The sequence below is a fragment of the Falco naumanni genome, chromosome 1, assembly GCF_017639655.2.
Source record: "Falco naumanni isolate bFalNau1 chromosome 1, bFalNau1.pat, whole genome shotgun sequence".
NCBI classification, from domain to species: domain Eukaryota; kingdom Metazoa; phylum Chordata; class Aves; order Falconiformes; family Falconidae; genus Falco; species Falco naumanni.
The window spans coordinates 18,718,026-18,738,224 of NC_054054.1; the positions used below are offsets into that span (position 1 = coordinate 18,718,026).

General features: G+C 48.1%; 1 long non-coding RNA gene across 2 annotated transcripts; it reads left to right on the forward strand.

Annotated features, from left to right (window-relative positions):
* Positions 1 to 876: 876 nt before the first annotated feature.
* On the forward strand, positions 877 to 20,185 carry LOC121083363. Of its 2 annotated transcripts, XR_005826327.1 has the most exons (3): positions 877 to 911; positions 1,049 to 1,138; positions 19,367 to 20,185. It is a non-coding gene; the product is annotated as an uncharacterized LOC121083363 (long non-coding RNA). The 2 variants fall into 2 exon arrangements; XR_005826328.1 differs by lacking the exons at positions 877 to 911; positions 1,049 to 1,138 and adding an exon at positions 17,809 to 18,660.
* Positions 20,186 to 20,199: the final 14 nt, after the last annotated feature.

Genomic DNA, 20,199 nt, shown 5'->3' on the forward strand with positions numbered 1-20,199 from the left:
TGTGGCGGCGGTGGGACGCGGCCGGGAACGGCTCCCCCCGGCCAGGGGAGACAAAACCGAGCGGAGCGGAGCTGCTGGGGAGGGAGAACTGGAACGCGACCCCCGCACAGGCAGAGCGCTGCGGGCGGCGCTTCAATGACCAGGGCGGGGCGGAGCCCCCCGCTGCCGGCGCTGCGCACCCGCGGGGCCGGGCCGCCCGCTCCCGCCGGGGCCGCTCGGGCGCTGCCGGGGGGCTCCTGCCTCACGCTCGGGGGCGGCGGGAGCGCCTGTAGGTAACTTCCCAGCAGCCGGGGGGGGGGCTGGGGGGGAGGGGGGGGGGGCGGCGCGGGGTGTGTGTGTGGGGGGGGCCGCGTGTGAGTGTGGGGGGGCCCGGGCGGCGCGTGGGTGTGTGTGAGAGGGTGCGAGTGTGAGGGCGCGTGTTATAGTTGAATTGAAATAACTAGAGCCCGAAATAAATTGTAAGTATTCATTTAAGGCAGGAGAGCAAAACCGGCGCTGGGCGGCCGGGGAGTCGCAGCTCCACCCAGGCTCGCAAGTTCCGACAAGTAACACAGCGCTTTTATGCTCAGCTTCAAGGCCGGTTTTAAGCAAACAGTTATGCTCAGGCCCGTAGCAAGAAGCTGTATATTACAAAACTAAACTATTTTTACACTAAGGTCTAAACAAAGGCAAAAGTTGTCATAGTAACATGAGATTATGGTTTAACATTTGCCTTGGAGAAAGTACGTCTTGCAATCTCATGGTTAAGTCTTTTATCGGCAGACAGAACGTTCTCAAGTCTGTTGCAGCAAGATCATTCTTTTTGTTAAAACCCCATTTGATCAGCAAATTACCCTTAGTTACAGTGTGTGGGTGGGGGGTGTGTGTGTGTGGGGTTGTGGGTGTGTGTGTGTGTGGGTGTGGGGGTGTGTGTGTGAGTACGTGAGTGAGTGGGGGGGCATGGGCGGTGTTGTGCGTGTGTGTGAGAGTGTGAGGGCACGCGTGTGTCTGTGAGGGGGGGCCCGGGCGCCGTGTGTGTGTGTGTGGGGGGGGGGGGGGGGGGGGGGAGCCCGGATGCTGCATGTGAGGGACCTTCGGTGCCGTCGGGGCTGCTGCAAGGAGACGCAGGCGGGTGTGGACCTCGGCGCTCTCAGGCGTGGTGAGTCCTGCGGTGGTTCTGGGGCTTTGTGAGCTGGACAATTCAATAATTACCTGGGTAGGGTGGGATGGTCGTGAAGTTCTGGTGGCTGTAAGGTAATGACTACAAAGCGGGGGTGGGGTGGGTGTCGCTCTGCTGTGCCCGCGGGAGCCGTGCCCAGAGGGGTGGGGGTGCTTCAGGCAGGGGACGTGGGGCTCCGGGCAGCGCCGAGTCAGGGTGCTGCAGTGCCCTCAGCAGAAGAGCAGGCCTGGTGCCTGAGGAAAGCGGGTGCTTCCAAAAGGCAGTAGGGCAGCAGTGGTTGACGTGCATTTTGGTAGCTCCTTGCCAGGGTCCCCTTGCCCCTTCCTAGCTTGGGAGGCCTCGGTGGGGCTGTAGTGCTGGCTGGGGAGGGCTGCAGGGGGCTGTTCTGCCCCGTAACTCCAGAGCAGAGTGACGAGCCATCCTGCCCTGCAAGCCTTGGGGTGGCTGCTTTGGCTTTGTATTGGCAAGCCCATGGCCAGCTCTGAATCATCTGGGCAACGGTGCTGGGGCACCCAGAGCCCCCTGCAAAGCAGATGTCCTCCTTGGCAGGTGCAGGGCTCCCTGCTCACAGGCCTAGAAAACAGAGTGAGATGGCATCTCAGCCAGGTGTGGTGTGGCACGGCAGTGCTGGTACCTGCACATCAACTGCTATCAAGGTGTCCCCTCCTCCAGACTGTTGCCATCAGTGAAGTTTCTGGTGCTTTGTGGGAGCAGGGCTGTAGGGGGTTACGGTTTAGCATTGGTTAGTGCTGGAGCCACGGGCTACTGGGTTGCCTGGCCATCAAGATGTACAAGCCAAAGCACAGCTGGGTTTTAGTCCTGTTGGGCATGTGCACAGGGGTGTGTGCGCGCGTGTGTGTGCTGGCGGTGTCGGCTGCAGGAGCACAGCCTGGCATAAACTTGCTGGGACACAGGTTCCTCCTTCAAAAATAAACAAATTCTTAGGCACGTCTGGGTCAGCAGAGTGAACTTATGGGCTCTGTGTTTTAGGGTGGTGTGGTACCTGCAACTTGGTAGCAGACACCCTCTTGGGGCCTACATGTGAGCTTCCAGTCCCACTGGGAGTTGGCCATTTTGCTCTTAATGCTGAGGCTCTCCAGGGAAGGTACTTCATGATGGAGCTGTGGGTTCCTGCTGAGCCTTGCTGGGGCTGTGGTGAAGGCTCCTGGCTATTGACAGCCCAAGCCTGGGGTCCCCTGGAGCAGACATTTCTGGATAGGTCCCCACTTTGCCTGTCAGAGCCCATCCTGCTCTGCCCTCGGGCTGCTGCAGTCAGCTGGGTCTTCAGAGTCTCTGTGCAACCCGTTTCCCACCTGCTGTGCTGAGAGGGATGATGGTGACTTCCCACCTGCTGTGCTGAGAGGGATGATGGTGACTTCCCACCTGCTGTGCTGAGAGGGATGATGGTGACGCACATGCACACTCAAATGCCACCTTGGTATTGAAATTTTACTCTGACTGAAGGCTTGGAGGAAGTTTTCCTTCCTGTGGTCACTCACCTGAGTGAGCCAAAGGGCACAGTCAGCAGCCAGCCTTGGGGTGTCAGAGGCTCCTGCGAATGTTTTGGAGGGAGAGATGGTTTAGCCCAGTGCCTGTGCTGGCCAGGGCTGCTGGGGCTGGGCTCCCGCAGCTTTCCCCACCTGTGGCAGCCCGCGGCGGGGGAGCAGGTGGGACCTCGGGGTGACCCGCAGGCACGTAATCTGACCTGGATTAAGGGAAAATGTGCGCTTTCCTTCTACTGATGGCAGCCCCTGCCCCGCTCGAAAGGTATGCAAGATCTGTGAACTAAATGCTTAAAAACACGCAGGGAAGAGCCTTATTTCCTTCACTTTCTCATAGCTCCTTGCTTGTTCCTATGCAGGATAGGGCGCTGCTGCAGAGGAACGATGGTGCTAGAATGCTTGGCCTGTGAACTGGCAAGGTGAATGTAAGAAAAATTAAATGGGGTGTTTTTATGTAAAAATCGCCTTGAGTGGATGCATGTGGTTGAAACCCTGGGGAAATCACATCAGAACACAGAACACTTGTGTCGATTTAGAAAAGAAGACAATTAAAGGAAATGAGGGGGCCTCTGGCCTTAAGTTGGGTTCCCGGGGGCCGTAGGCTTCCTGGTGCGGCAGAGGTGCCCAGCACTGTTGGGTGCTGAGGCTAGGTAGGCAGCAGGGGGACAGGATGGGCATCAGGCAAGAAGCTGTGGTACATGCCTGGCAGCTGTGGGTGGGAGAGCCCTGGGGAGCTTGGGGCCCCATGTGTGCTTCATGCTTTACCATGGCGTTTTGGGTATCCTGGGTGTCACTGAGGAGGCTTTTGGGTGAGCCGTTTGTCACTGAGGGGGGTTGTGGATACCCTCTGTGTCATTTGGGGAAGCTATGGATGCTCTGCCTGTCGCTGAGGGGCGTGCTCAGCATCACTCCTGTCGCTAGGGTGGTTTGGGGATGTCCCATGTGTCACTTATGGGGATGTCATGGGCATGTGTCATGGCATTTGCCCTTTGGCCACCTGTGAAGTCCTTTGGCATGTTGAGTGCTGAGTGCTCTGGCCTCGGGGCAGCCTGGGGCAAGTCTGAGGCTCCTTCCCTGCTCACAGCTAGGACTGCGTCCCTGGGTGGGGGCTGCGTCCCTGGGTGGGGGCTGCGTCCCTGGGTGGGGGCTGCGTCCCTGGGTGGGGGCTGCGTCCCTGGGTGGGCACTGCACTGAGCTAGCTCTCTTTGTTCTCTGGAAAGTCATCATTGTCCCTGCCTTTGCCCTTGTCCATGTTAGTGTGAGCGAGTGAGCTCGTCCTTTCGGCCTCCGATCAAGTTGCTGCAGCTTAGTTTGAGTTTCCCAGGAGAGGAAGAAGGGCTCTGCAGCCACAGGGGCAAGTGGAGGGTGAGTCTGGGCTTGTCCCTTCTTTCCCTGGACAGAGTGAAGCCACCCAACAGGAGTGTGGGAGCAGTGTCCTGCCTGTAGTCAGGGCCTGGGTCTCCATCTGTGTGGCCACCTGCCCCATCTTTGGGGTGTGTGTTGCTTGCTTGGCAGGGGGTGCTTGGAGGGACCCCATGTGATCGGGTGGGTATCTTTGGCCTCAGTGTTCACAGGCATGGGGCCAAGATGTGTGGGACTGGGTGAGCCCTCCCTGTCATCAGGGCTGGGGTTCTGGCTGGCTGCTGGGGGGTGTTCCTGTCACTGGGGGGGAAGGATGAGCTCTTTGGCCCCTTGTGTGTCTACCTGTAGGCAGGCTGTGGGTCTGGGAGCCTTGGTGCTCTACCGGCAGCTCTTGTGGGGTGATTGCCGTGTTCGTGGGCGTCCAGGTCAGGGTGCCCCCAAAGTGGAGAGAAGGAGCCTTTGGGATGAGTGCTGCCCCGTAACGCGGGGCCCAGCCACTGCCCTACGGTCCTGGGCATTTGCAGTCCTGTAAGCAGGGGTGCAGCCTCTGTGGCCGCTGCCTTGCAGCTGCAGCTCCGTTTGCCCAGGCTGCCTGCCTCAGAGCCCAGCCAGTTCCAGTGCGGTCCAGAACACTGCCGTGCATCGCTTCGGTGAGCAAAGCTGATGGGTACGGGGGTGGGCTGGTGGCTTGTAGTGCTGTGGGGGTCAGAGTCCTGCTGTCCTTCAGGCAGAGGCACAGAGCTCTGCGTCCTGTGCAGCAGCTGTTGCAAGAGAAGGAAAGGTCATTGCATGGAACTGTGAGGCAAGGGTGAGCACGACATGTTCTTCATGGGTACCCAGTAAAATGCTGTGGATTTGGAGCTCAGAAAAAAACCCTGAAGTGCTGTGGTTTTGGGCTAAAAATGTAGACCAAGTCTTGCATTGTCATTGTTTGAAAACAGAGATTAAGCGCTGTGTGTTGGGAGCCTTAAAACAAGCTCTGGGGGCTGGTTTGGGGGCTCAAAAGCACAGCCCTGTGTTTCTGAAGCTCTGAAGGCCGAGTCCTGCATTTTCACTGCTTGAAAACAGACCAAGTGCTGTGTTTTGGGGGCTCAAAACCAGGTAGCGAGCATTACATTTCTGAAGCTTAGAGAAAGACTACATCATGTGTTTTCATAACTTGAAAATGCAGACCAAGTTTTGCTTTTCTGGGACTCAGGAAAAAAACCCTAGAAGTGCTGCATTTTTGGGACTTGGAAATGGAGGCTGTGTGCTGTTTTCAGCCCCCAAAATGGAAGCCTGGGGGGAACTTTGGGCAGGCGGGTGGGTGGGAGACAAGAGTGTGGGAGGGCACTGGGGGACAGGTGGGCAGGGTACATGGAGGGGTCGGGAGTATGGTTGCATTGGTCCCTGAAGTTAAGGAGGCCGGTGTGCACAAGGCACCGTTCAACATCTGAGCTAGTGTCTGGGAGGAAAGATGCTTTTTTCTAACTCTATTCAAAAGATGCTTTTTTCTAACTCTTTATTCAAGGTTTGTACAATGACTGGAATAGTTATTAAATAATTAGTCAATATTTAGACAACATACAATTATGACCATTAATATTTTAAGTTACGACAGTGATTGATTTACAACCTTGCCAAAAGCCCAGATTGCTGCAATTAGCTTGTAACAAGAAGGAGCAGCAATTAACACGCCAGAATATCCAACGGTAAGAGTGTATATGAGCTTGAGCTGAAGCACCCATCAGCTGGAGCTGTAAGATGCAGAAGCACCTCTTCCTGGAGCATCCAGTAGCCAGAGTTGCTGTGTAGAGCTGGAGTTTCAAGAAGCAGGAGTTGAAATAACCTAGGGCTTCAAATAACATGAGAAGTAACGTGCTGGAGCATCCATCAGCAGGAACTGTAAGAAGCAGGAGCATCTCTTATTCCAAGTGTCCAGTGGCTGGAGGCGGAGCTTCAACAAAGTGGAGCTGGAATGAGCTGGAGCTGAAACTAAAACAAGCTGAGCAGCCATCAGCTAGAGTGATAAGATGCAGGCCCTGAAATGACTTGGAGCTTCACGTTATTTGAGCTGGTGTCCATCATTTGGAGCTGGAGCAAACTGGAGGATCTTATAGCTGAAGCTGCTGTATAGAGCTGGAGCTGAAATTATCTGAAACTGATACAAGCCCGAGTGTCCATCGGCCAGAGCTGTGATGAGCAGCAGCAGTTAAGAAGCAGAAGCATCTCTTATGCCAACTGTGCAGTAGCCAAGCTGGAATGTAGAGCTGGAGCTTCAAGAAAACAGCTGTAAGAAGCGGGAGCTGAAGTAAGTTGGAGCTTCAAGAAAACAGCTGTAAGAAGCGGGAGCTGAAGTAAGTTGGAGCTTCAAATAACGTGAGCTGGAACAAGCTGCAATATAGAGCTGGAATTACCTGAAACTGAAACAAGCTAGAGCATCCATCAGCCAGAACTGGATGAAGCAGGAGCATCTCTTACCCTGAGGGTCCAGTAGCCAGTGCTGGAATGAACTGGAGCTGAAGCTGAAACAAGCCCGAGCAGCCATCAGCTGGGGCTGTAAGGTGGCAGAACTGCCATGCAAAAGCTGGAGCTTCAACAACCTGGACCTGAAATTACCTTAAACTGAAAGAAGCCAGAGCTACAGGAAACTGAAGTGTCCAGTAGCTGAAATTGAAATTACCTGAACCTGAAATGAGCAGCGGCAGCATCCTCATTACAAACCATGTAGAAGCTGGAACCAAAACTGCAAGAAGCAGGAATTGAAATTAGTTTGGGCTTTGTGAGTAATAATATGCTGGACTGTCCATCAACAAGAGCTGTAACAAGCAGGAGCATCTCTTATCTGGAGTGTCCAGTTGTGCTAGAGCTGCCGTACAGCTGCAGTGCCCACTAGCTGGGGCTGCAACAAGCTGTGGCATCCATCAGCCGCAACTGCACTCTCAGCATGTTGGAGCAGAGGAGTATCTGCTCTCCGCAGCCTCTAATAGCCAGAGCTGAGGTAACCAGCAGCTGTAACAGGAAGGAGTGCCTATAAGCAGGAATGTCTCCTGCCTGGAGCTGAAATTACCTGGAGTCAGGGTGTCCATCAACCAGATCCATACTTTGAGGTGGGTGCAGGTAGGAGCTCTTCACAGCCAGGAGCAGCAGGGAGGTGAGTTGTCCTTCTGCAAGCGAGGAGCCTGGCCTGGCCTCTTCCCCACAGCTCTCCCAGGCAGCCATGCTGTGAGGGGGCACAGGCTGCAGCGCACAGGTAAGGCGGTGGCATTGATACTGAAAAATCGGAGACAGTGTTAGAAAGCAGGCATGCTTTATTTTTGGTGCTGGGTGCGCAGGGGATAAGTTCCACCCAATGTGCATACAGACTTTGCTCTTTATCTTTATATGGCCAATCTATACAGATTAATGACATATCTGAGACGCTATTGGCATACTCATTACAGTTCCAAGAACTATACTTATCATATCTAGACTCTTACTACACGTGTGGCCTAATGGGTCAGAGGTCCTTTGGTGGTTATTTGGGACATCTTCATCCTTTCTTCATCCTCTTCTTCATCTTCCTCTTCTTCTTCCCCTTTTGATGACTTTCTGTCTGGCTCTGCATCAGCACTCTTGGCTCGTATCTTGATTTTGGACTAGTTCTTATCTACATAGCGAACTACAGAATGCATCATTCTACTAGTAGCTAAAGTACATAATATGCTGTTGTACAGCTCAGCCATGTCATGAATACATTAATTGCAACATTTACAGTTAAGCACACTGATAAAATTCCTCTGGTATCAATCCCCCCTTTTCTTTTGATGATTTGTGTAAAACAAAACATCCTCCTTGTAACACTTATTCTGTTTTAAACTATTCATTTATACTGGCATCTTCAACACAATTCTGTCATAAAATTAACAGCACTGAATCATAACACGAGAGAAGGCAAATTCCCAATACTGCTCTAATTACGATAAATTTTTTAACGAGGGCAAATTAGGTAGCTGTGAGGTGAGTTTGTGCCAAATTTCTTTGAATCCCCAATTAGTCTCATTGTTGCCTGTTCATGTAAAATTTTAGTTTTTTCCCAGTCTGTCTGTAAATCGGTAGAAATTCTGCCACTTTAATCCACATACGTACAACAACTTGTATTAATAACTGTACAAACACCTTCCTGTGAGGCTAATAATAAACCAAGAGTCATTTGATTCTGCAGAGCTACCTTTGATAAACTAGACACTTCATCTTGCAGTGCCTGTATTGCATCCATGGTCCTGTTCTCAGTATTTTGTATTACTGCTGATATATTCACGATTGTCTTCTCTAGGTCACTTACTCCTAACTATCTGGCAAAGCTATGGAAGGCTGTGGGTCTGTCTGCAATAGCATTTAGTCATCTTCTGGTTCATTTGAAAAAGATTCTAATCCAATTATTGAGCTATTATTGTGAGATTAGGAACTAAGGCTCCACGGGCACATGCTCCTTGCCAGCTGGGGGTAATGCTTTATAAGCAGTTTCTCCACATGGCCAGTACCAACCACTTCCTGCCAGGACCGGGAGACCAAGTTAATTTTTTCTGTCCCTGTGGCTTAATGTAGGTCTCCAAAATGACTTGGTTCTATTACACTGAGGGAAGCAGCCTATAAAGGCTTCATAGTTTCTGTTAGCTACATGGTTATTACACCCATCATCTCCAGATTTTAAGTCACTAGCACTTACAGAATTGTTGCCTGGACCGTATAAACAAAGGGTCGAGTTTTGACTGTAGCAACATTGTAACCTGTGTTTCCCTGCTCTCTTTTGAAAGGTACTCTGCCACCAAGGATTCTTAGGGTGTCCTTTGCCGTACTCTGGATTGTTAATTTCATTGTGGTTGGTATGGGCACTCCCATTAAAGGCAGGCCTTGCCCCCTCCCTGAAGTTGGCAGTTGAGTACAAATCCAGCAATCGCTTCTGTTTAAGACATCAGTAACATTTTGGACCAACATTAGGTACAAATTTTCATCCCACCCTACATCAAGATCACTTGAGTTACAAGTTCTATAGTTAATAATATCTGATTATACATTTGGTCTACTAAATTTTAACTTCATTGGTGATTGTTGTTCTACAATTCAGGGTGTAGGGGCCTTTTTTACTCTAGAGTAATGGATCCAAGGCCCTTTTCCATCTAATTTTACTGCTGTGTTCATGGTCAGCAATACCTGATATGGTCCTTTCGGTGGTTTTTTCCAGTCGTTCCAGCATCCAGCTTTTTAAGCAGTCCCAGTTTCCTGACAGGAAGGGGAGTATTGGAGAATCCAGTCCTGTCTCAGGTACCTGTAACAGATTTCTGAAATTAAAAAATTATTTTTCCTAAAGTTATCAGACAATTTTTCAAATAGAATTCCCCTTCCATTACTGCATTTGTTGGTACATCTGGGACCTGACAGTATTTTCCATACATCATTTCAAAGGGGTTTATTTTAATTTCCTACCTAGTTGTACTCTTAATTTTTAATAGAGCTATTGGTAAGGCCTAAACCCAATTTAAATCTGTTTCTTGACAAATTTTTCAAAGTTGCAATTTTAGTGTATGATTCATTCTTTCTACCCTTCCACTTGATTGTGGTATGGGATATGACGTTTTCAAGTAATTCTTATAACATTTGCTTACTTGCTCTACAGTTTTTGCAAAAAAGTGTGGTCCTGTATCTGATGATAAGCTTTGTGGAACTACAAATCAAGAAATAATTTATTTTAATAATACCTTAACTACTTTACTAGCTTTATTGGTGCGACAGGGAAAGGCTTCTGGTCACCCAGAAAAGGTATCCACTAAAGCCAGTAAATATCTATGATTTTCCTTTCAGGGTACCTCAGTAAAATTGATTTGCCAGCAGTCCCCAGGAGAGTGTCCTTGTCTGGTAACTTCAAATCGAATCCCATTCTCTGTCTTTGGGTTGTTTCTTTGGCATATTTTACATTGTTTGGTGATTGACCTTATAATTTTCTACATATTTTTACTCAAAACTGATCTTTGTAGACGTTTAACTAAATTTTCAGTTCCCAAGTGAGTGTGTTTTCTCTGGGCTAATTCAGTCATTATTTGTTGTGGAAGAACAATTCTATTATCTTCAGTAATGGCCCACCTGTTTTCTTTTATTGTGCCCCTTTGGGTATCAATCACTTTTTGATCTTCTGTCATATACTGGGGTTTCAGGTAATTGTGGAGACTGTAAGGGAACCAGGGCTAACAAGGGCAGATTATTCTCTTCTGCTGCAATCCATGCTGCTAGATCTGTTTTCCAATTTCCCCTTTCTGTCATGTTGTACATAAACTGTGATTCTTTGTCCCAAAGTAAATTTTTGAGTTTCCTGGATAATCAGAATGGTGGCAGCCACGGCCCTCAAACATCTGGGCCATCCTTTGCTCGTGTTGTCTAGTTGTTTAGAAAAATACGCCACAGGTTTTTTGAAGGAGCCTAATTTCTATGTCAGTACTCCCAGTGCAATGGCTTCTTTCTCATAAACAAACAGTTCAAAAGGTTTTTCTAGGTCTGGAAGCCCAAGGACTAGAGCATTCATGAGGGACTGCGTAGCTTCTTTGAAGGCTGTCCTTCCTGCTGCATTCCACTCCAGCTGTGATCCCATCGATCTATTTAAGAGTCCATATAAATGGTTTACTAATAGTCCATAGTCAGTCATCTGTAATTGGCATCATCCCAGGATTCCCAGAAACATTCTCAATTTATGAACAGTCCGTTGTTCTGGGAGTTGGCAAATTGTTTCTTTTTGCCCAACATTGGGAGCTTGTTGTCTTTGGGAAATATCAAACCCCAGGTACTTCATGGTCTGCTTTCCAGTCTGGGTTGTGTTTCTTGACACTGTATCCAGCTAGCCCGGCTTGGCCTCGTATCTCTCCAGCCCAGCCCAGAGGGAATCACTGTGTCCTCCACTTCCATCGGGATTTCCCCATTCTCTTTTCTATCCTCCTGTAAAAATAGTACCAGCACATGAACATAGTTACCTTCAGGAGTCATCATTTTAACGTCTTTACCCTTAAATTTGATTGTTGCTTGTAAAGGTTTGGGGGCTCCTGGCAAATACAAAACCTGATGAGTTACCCATTGTTTTCCTATTTTAGATTATATTGGTGTAAAGAACGATGCTGCTTTGGCTTTCCCTGTTGCACCAACAATTCAAATACCATTGTTTACTGAATATGTTGCCCTGGTATCTACCAAAAACTTAATTTCTGTCTGATCTTCCTCCAGCTTATACTCGGCATGACACCACATGGTAAGGAATAGCCCTTTGGCTAGTTTGGGTCAGCTGCCTTGACCATGTCCCCTCCAAAATTCTCATGCCCCTCCAGTCATTTCGCTGGCAGGGCCCGAGAAACTGAGAAGTCCTTGACTTTATATTGTTAATCTTGTTCTCACACTAAATCCAAAACTCAGCACTGCACCAGCTAAAATCAACTCTTAGTTGAAACCGGGACAGACATTCTATACCATTTACATCATGTCACAATTTCTAAGACAACCTCATTAACGACCACCACCTTTCCCATCTTTTGATGTTATACACAGATATCATTCCCCTAGAAAAATGTCTATCCACAGATGCCGTTTAGTTCATGACTTTGGGCTCTGTCTGTTACAGGGGTCACTCAGAAGCAGAGAGGTGGTGTGTTCTATGGGGTTATTGGGTACCAAAGTCAGCTCCAGTCAGGTCACTGATACACTTGCACTGTTTCTTGTAAGAAGCTCCAGTGGCTCAGGTGGTTTCTGTCACACTGGGGTTCAAGTCTGTCCAGTACAGCAGCACGGACACAGCAGCCATGTCCTGGCTGTTTGCCAGCCCAGGTGCATCACCACTGCTGTTATCAAAATGTTCCTGGGCACAGCACTGTGAGGTGATAAGCAGTACAGCAATCAGCGAAAGCAAAAAGCAGCCACAAATAGCGCTAGACTCTACAGCAGGCAAGCCCCATGGCAAGCACAGAAACCACACAATTGAACAGCAATAACAGCTATAAATTCAAACTAGCACATTCCAATCAAATCTGTCCTTATCTCAAACACTTCATGCCCCACACTGGGTTCCAAAAAGGACTGTCGTAATTGAATCCTGGCCAGCGACTAAGCACTGTGAAGCCGTTTGCTTGCTCCCCCCACAGTGGGATGGGGGAGAGGATCAGAAGAGAAAAAGTGAGAAAACTTGTGGGTTTGGATAAAGACAGTTTAATAGGTAAAGCAAAAGCCACACATGCAAGCACAGCAAAACAAGGAATTCATTCACCATTTCCCATGGCAGGCAGGTGCTCAGCCATCTCTGGGAAAGCTGGGCTCCATTATGCATAATGGTTACTTGGGAAGGCAGACATTATAATGCTGAACATCCCCCCCTTCCTTTTTCTTCCCCCAGTTTCCAATTTCAAACACCTCTATCCTATATTACAAGACAACGTCTCCTTGGAGATCTCCTGACAAATTAACTCATAATTCTCTAATGACAGCACTAAAGGATCACCCGGTGCCAAATTAATTCCACACTCTTTCTGCCTCTTGGGATGATTATGTAAGGTAAAAACCATACCAGAGTATATAGCCTCGTGCCATTTTACTTCCCTTCTTAAAAAAAACATCAATTATAACAAAGGATCGTAATCTAAAGTTCCACCTATAGCTGTTCTCTAACTTATAAAGTGGCCACCGCTGATTACAGTATTTAATCAAGTCCACTCACCTGGTGCTACCTCTCAGTGGACCTATAATATTTCTCCAGTGCTGTAAAATACACCCCAAAGGGGATTTCCTTATTATATCATTCTCCAGCTTAGACATGTTGCATCCCATTCTTAGTATATTACATCCAACCGAAATTCACAAATACCACAAATAATAATGTAACAGCCAAGTAATAATAACAGAACGCAGGCACAGACTCAAACAAACAGAGTCTTAATTCAGGTGCCCGTGTCACCCATGTGAACACAGGTACAGACCCTGCCAAATTCAGAGGTGCACCTAACACACTCTGTGGGACATCTTACAACACCAGGAACACGTCTCAACTTATGAGTAGGACTTCAAATCAAAATTCAAAATCAAAATAATGCCTTTATCTTACCGGTGAGGTTCCACTCATGAGACTGGCAGAGCCAGGATGGCGTTGTTCCTGAGAAATCCTCAGTGCCGGCTGGGCATCCTGTGATCCCGTACTCGGTCCGAGCTCAGAAGCAGGAGAAGCAGGGCCCCATCCTTATTGCCGATTTGATACCAAAAAATCTGAGACAGAACTCCCTAATACCTGGTTTGGAGTGTTAGAAAGCAGTCATGCTTTATTTTGTATGGCTGCTCTATACATATTAATGAAATTTCTGAGAAACTTAGCATAGTCATTACATTCCAAGAACTACTTATCATATTTACACTCTTACTATGCATCTGTGGCCTAATGGGTCAGGGCTTCTTTGGTGGTTGTTTGGGACATCTTCATCCTTTCTTCATCCTCTTCTTCATCTTTCTCTTTTTTCCCTTTTGATGACTTTCTCTTCTTCTGGCCCTGTTTCAACACTCTTGGCTCACGTCTTGGTTTTGGACCGCTTCTTACCTACATAGTAGCTAAACTATACAACGCAGCCTTCTGCTACATAATGTGGCATTGTACAGGTCGGCCTGTATGCCTGTAACGGATACATTAGTTGCAACGTTTACAGTTAAACACACTGATAAAATTCCTACGGTATCAGCATGAGGCAGGGTATCAGCATGAGGCAGCGGTGTTTCCTCTGTATCTGTGAAGGGCGAGAGAAACTGGCTGATCAGGGCTCCTGGAGTGCCCTGCACAGCCCCACAACACCCACTGGAGATGCCCGTCATGGTCATGGGCAAGGACGGCTCTTCCCTCCTGCCCACGCCTGGCTTTCGGCAGAGGCTGCCCTCACTGGGGAGGGCAGGGAGAGGTGACAACAGCAGAGTCTGGGGCTCAGCCTGAGAAAACACGTTTCTCCCCAGAAAAGCAGCCAAGAGCGAGCGCTGTGCTAGACCCCCCTGCTCAGCGAGGGGCATTTTGGGCACAGAATGACACAGAGCCACGCTGGGGCTGGGGTGGTTGATTCCCACCCAGGGCTGGGCCTGGCAAAGCCAAGAGCTGTACATCAGACAGAGCTGAACCAAGCCAGGAGGACTTCAGGAGGGGCCCAGAACAACCAGAAGCCCCGCAGGGATGCAGGACGGGGCTGTCCCTGGCCCAGCCGTGGCTGAGAGCCACACCAGCGCTCGCCAGGGAGGGGCTGGGTGGTGGCTGATGGCACTGGGGGCAGCTGCCCTGGGACAGCTCTGGCACCGGAGCTTCCCTCAGCCTCCTCCCACAGCAACCAGTCCCAGGACCACGGGGCACCTGGCCCCACCACCGCCAGGACCCCTGCCCAGGGGTGCTGCTGGCGCAGCCCCAAACCACCCTGCAGCAGGACACACAACGCAGACAGAAGCCACAGGCGAAGTCATTTCCCTCCCGAGCAACAGCCAGGCGCAACAGAGACGTGAGGCACAGCCATGGCCATCACCTCGACCTCACTGCAGCCAGGGCCGCTTCCTGGGAGCGGTGCCAGCCCCAAACCACCCTGCAACAGCCAGGACTGGCACCAGCACCAGAAGGCACAAGCAAGGCATGTACTTCTCCTCAGCCACAGCCAGGCACAGGTTCCTCAGCTCACATGTGTTTGAGGTGCTCCTGTGTGCCTGACCCTGCCAGATGGCCCTGGAGCATGGCCTGCCTGCCTCAGAGTGCTCACCTGACATTTCCTACTGTGTCAGTGTCCCCTGGTGCTGCCTGTTGGGGCCGCACTCTTCACACAGGCTCGGACTGATCCTTTCTGCCTCGGACTGATCCTTTCTGCTGCTTGGCTGCTCCCTTGCACCATTGTCTGCACTAAAAAAGCCCCTTGTGAGGAAGCCAGGGTGTTGCAGCCAGGAGGATGCAACTGACCCTGGTGCCTGGCCATCACCGTGGCAAACCAAGTCTCAACACTGCATGCTTTGCATCCAGAAAGCGGTTTATATGACCCTCAACATCAGCCAAAATATCTAAGCACCTACCAAGAGATATGTTATAGCATAGGTATAGTGTTCCCTCAGTAGCACAGAAGGTTCAGTGATCCCTTGCAGTAGAAAGGGTATTTTTAGCTTTATGTTGCATATGTTTGATTCAACTGTTTTCATTACCATGTACATGAAAAGGAAAGACAGAACCCCTTATTCTTGTAAAAAAAGAAAACAACAAACAGGTGAACAACCATGGCTGAAAGGTTAAGGTAAAAAGAAAATCATGGGTAAAGCAAGTTAACAACTAGTGAATCCTATTGCAGATAAAAACTTACTTCTCTTGATGAGGGATGGTGAATCTCCTGTTAGACCTTGTGCTTATGAACTTGAGTGCATCTGCTTCCCCCATGAGGATTCACAAGTTGGTAATATTTGTGCTGCCACAGTCAGCGGATGCATCTCTTCCAGTGTTCCCAATCTCACAGCTTCTTGCCTGGTGTGGGAGAGAAATGATCCTGACCTGTCTCTCTCCAGTGGGACAGACATGGGCGTAACCCAAACAGTTTAAGGGGAAATAAATTCTGACGTGATTGAAAACATAGCTTTTTCACATCATAGAAGAAACAGCATCACTAAGGTAGGCAGGCCAGTCATGGTCCAGCATTTACACATTTTTTTGAAAAGCATTACTAGTATGGACACAGCTTGTCCCCATTTTAGTCCAAGGAAAGAGGTGATGTCGCATATGACAGCTGCAGTCTTGCAATGGACAGCCAACAAGAAAAAACTAAGTCATGATTAATCAAAAGAAGGATCTTAACAACTGTTAAATGCAAGTATCTCTTTCCATGGCTCAGTCCTCTGAGGGGATAGGATGAGAGCTTCACCCAGAAGCACCAGACTTCATAACTAGGCTGGATTATTAGTGGTTTGTTGTTTGGACTGATGTTTTTGGCCTTGGATTTTGATTCATGTGCTTGTCTAGTCAGGCAAATTTGTTTTCCATTAATCTTGCTAAATTATCTCAAAACATAAACATTCAGAGTCACTCAAAAAAGTAACCTTTCATGCCTGTGACAAAGCTGAAAGAAATCCCAGGCTCCAAAACCATTACAAGTGAAGTAAAGATGCATATCATTCACGGTATATCTAGTTATGTTCCAGCACTGTTCTCCCTCACTGACTTAACCACTCTGATTTTTTTTTTCTATGTATTTGAGTCAAAGGATGTTCAGCCTGTGATTTCTGTGACAGCTGTGTCATTGTTGGGGGATGTTTCTGGGATGGCAGCCCTTGTCTTAGGCCAGGCCTCACAGTGAGCTCTGCTTCAATAAAAATCCTAAAGACGGAGACTTTGTGAGTACCACAACAGTGAGTGGTTTTCTATTCCTTGTGATTCTAAGAAGAAAGATAGCGAGAAGGTCAGATGGTACCCGAGTTACAGGCAAACACTGACAAATCTGGCAAGTGTACTCTTAAACTACAGCTGAGTCTGTGCATCTGTTTCTGTATACAACCATTCTTCTCTACTGCCAGTGAGCAAAACAGTGACCAGACTTCCAGCTGATACAGATCTACTTACCTTCAGTGCTTCCTGTAGAGGTGTGCTGATCTGCAGCTTCTGAGGCTCCAGGTCTGGAGGAAAGATACAAGCCAGAATAAATAAAAGAGATTGGAAAGAGTAAAGCCCTGAACGCAAGCCTTTTGGTTTGCTTTTGAAAGCACTTCTAATCATAGCATTGCTAAAGGAACATCTTGCAAATGAGTAATTTAAAAAACTTTAATTGGAGGGTCCCTCTAATGACATTATACTGAAACTATACAGTCAGAAATTACTTTAAACTCTCTCTGATTGACTGAATTTCAAGTAATTGTAGGTATTAGACCTGCCCCTAGGGCAGTTCTTGTGGTTTAAGAACTATGCTCTTTTCCTTTTCAAAATGTTTTTCTTTCCTTTGTTGCAGCAGGCAAATGGGTAACCAAGTACCACACAAGGAAACCAGCGAGTCACCAGCTGCCATCAGCCTGTGAAACCTGGGGCAGGCCAAATTCTGGCCTCTGAGCTCTAGTAACATTAAGGGCCTTTTTAAGGATAGCTTTAAAAACATTCAGATAGGATACAGTGAGAATATGGTTGGGGTTGTTTTTTTTGTTTGTTTTCTCTGCCTCTATAAATAAAATACAAACAGCAGCATCCTGGTAGTTTTTAAGCTGAAGGAACCTGAAAACCATTGAGCTATTATTTGGGCAGGCTGGGCCCAAATCTGCAAGCTTCCTCTAATGCCAGTGGGCAGGAGAAAGTCGGACACTGTGCAAATCATATGGACTTAAAAAATGGAAGACAAAAGCTGAGATAATGCTAGTGGCCCTGCCTGAAAAGACAGACGATTGCAGAAAACACAGAGCTTTTTTACTGCTGTTACTTGGTAATGACAACAGCCTGTGTCTCTGGTGCGAGGCTGTGTGGGCTCCTGTCTTGACTTTTAGGACCATCAGAAGTAGTGATGTGCACAGGCTGACCGTACCGTAGGGTTCACCTCTTAATCCACTGGTCCATTCCTGGGCCTGGTGTCATTAGGACACATGGGGGATGCCACCTGCTAAGCTGGAAGCGGGCTTGGATTTTCAGTAGACATCAAGCTCACATTTGGGAGTTCTGCCAAAAGATGCACCTCAACACTTGTGTAAATATTAGAATCATAGAATCATTTATGTTGGAAAAAACTTTTGAGATCATCAGTGTCCAACCATTAACCCAGCACTGCCAAGTCCACCAGTAAACCATGTCCCTAAGCACCGCATCTACAGTTTTTTTAAATACCTCCAGGGATGGTGATTCCACCACCTCCCTGGGCAGCCTGTTCCAATGCCTGACCACCCTTTCTTGCTGCTGTCTTGTTGCTGTCCCCAAAATAGATCACCAGGTAATATTTGTGTGGCAAACAATGGATCATGGATTTGAGAGAAAATAATTACTCACCTTCTCTGTGGCTGGTGTGCAAACTGATTTGCTTTGAACCTGTTAACTCCCTGTGTAGTACCATCTTGCACACAATGTACAGAAGAACCAGGTCCTTACCTCTTGCCTCTGATTACAAGAGGTTGACAAGAGCAGAGACGCTGACTCCTGAGGGGAAAAGATGCTTCTGACTGTTCAATCATTCCCTGCTGGTCTCACCTCAGTAGGTGATTCAGTAGTGAATTTGTGGTGAGTCTCAGAGTAACACCAGGCCCTCTCACCTGGAAGTAACACAGGTTCCCAAGCCAGAAGGGACATAAAGGTTTGAGGAAGACCAGTTGTGGCTGTGCACGATTATGATGTGTTTAATTTCACATCACCACATATGCTCTCTGTACAACCTCCTCCTTGCTTTCCACCTTTGGGAGGAATTACCTGGGTTTACTGATGGTGCATTCTATGACTTTAGCACTGCCTCCCCTCTCCCTAAAACTGCACCGCATACAAAATATGTTAAACACATGGTGCAAATCCATTTTCCTTGGCCTTTCCCCTCAACAGTTACACACCTGAAGAGCACCAAGTCCATAGGAACCATTTATCTGGGTGTGGATGTGCAGCCACTTCAGTGGAGAGAAACAAACTGGGGAACAGCATTCTGTAACACGCATATTCAGGTGTGTGTGCCTGTCCATATCACTTGATCTACCCCTGTTTGTTTAGTCCTAGATCAAGAAGTAAAATGAATTAGAAATGCTCAACCCTTGCCAGGAAACAAAATAACTGTGCTAGAACATTCAAGCACAAGGATCTCAAGAGCCAGTCTTGCTCTTGAGCTGCCTTGCAAAAAATGGGAAGGGAGGATGAATTCTGGGCAGTGTGCTACGCTACAGTTGAGAAGGCTGGCTTTCATGGTCTCTTCTTTCCCTCACTTTCTACGTAGCCTTGAGGAAGCCAAATTGTCAAACTGTCAAAGGTGTCTAAACCTAAAAAGCATACACAGCTCTCTAGAGGGACTTTACAAATCACCAAGGGGCTTGAATCTCTCGGGATTTCAGCTTCCACTTTGTCAAATAAAGACAAAAGTTCTCGCCACTACACCGCAAGGTCCTTGGGGACCACAGCAGGGGGAAGCTGTCTGTTCAGAGACAGCTTACTGAGTAGTGGGGGGAGAAAGGGATCTCAGATGCTTTTCTTTGCAAGCGAGACCTGTTACATCCTGCCTGGAAATCACAGATTCTCTAAATGTCAGGACAGCAGTTTCCTCTCGTTCAAAGCAAAATCTTACAGGCTTACACTCTTTAACATCCATCCCACGCCCCTTTATATACGAAGTCAAATATTTGAGGCACTGAGTTTACTTTTTTCCCTTTCTTTTAACAGATGATACATTCAGGCGTTGGGGTGGCCAAACTCACCTTTCTCAAAGCCTGAAGGGGCAGCTGTGAGGACATGGTGAAAATTCATCACTTGGACTAAAAAAATGGATAAAACTATCATATATCTGGGAATTTTCTTTTTCACACTGCTGCTGCTGCTTCTGCCTACATGCTCACCAGCACCTCCGCTCTGATATGGTAGTTGGGGAAAAGTGCTTCCATCTACCCAGCCCAGGCTAACTGCTCCTCATCTCTGTCTTCCATCAAGAGCTGTCATTCCTCCTGTCTCCTGAGGCACCTTCTGTTGTGGCAGAAGTACAGGGGAAAAAGCACAACTGTAGCTGGGTTCTTTAGGGAGCCACACAATAAAAGCAAAGCTGACAAGACAGAAAGGCAAAACACAGGTAAGAACACCAAGGACAGAACATTACTAACATCCACAACATGCTCCAAACATGAATGTCAAAATCTGTTTTTCACTAACCTTAAATTAGAAAATGCAACAATAAGAATAATCTTATCATCATCATAACTGCCCATTCAATTCTCCTATGACCTCCTGCACTGTCGAACTACTTGAGCCTGAATCGCTTATTTATCATCTTGTTTTACAACAGCATAACTCCACTGGTGCTGAGCTGAAGTCTGAAGTACATCTGTCTGTTAAAGACAGTTTGTGTTAGTTCAAGTAATGTTTAGCCTGTAGTGTAACAGCTTCTGTTTCTGGAGAACTTTAGCTCAGTCAACTGCATACATGCCAGAAATAAAATGAATCAAATGTACGTGGGAACTCTATATAAATACAAAATGATCTGTGACCTCATTTGTTGTAGCATC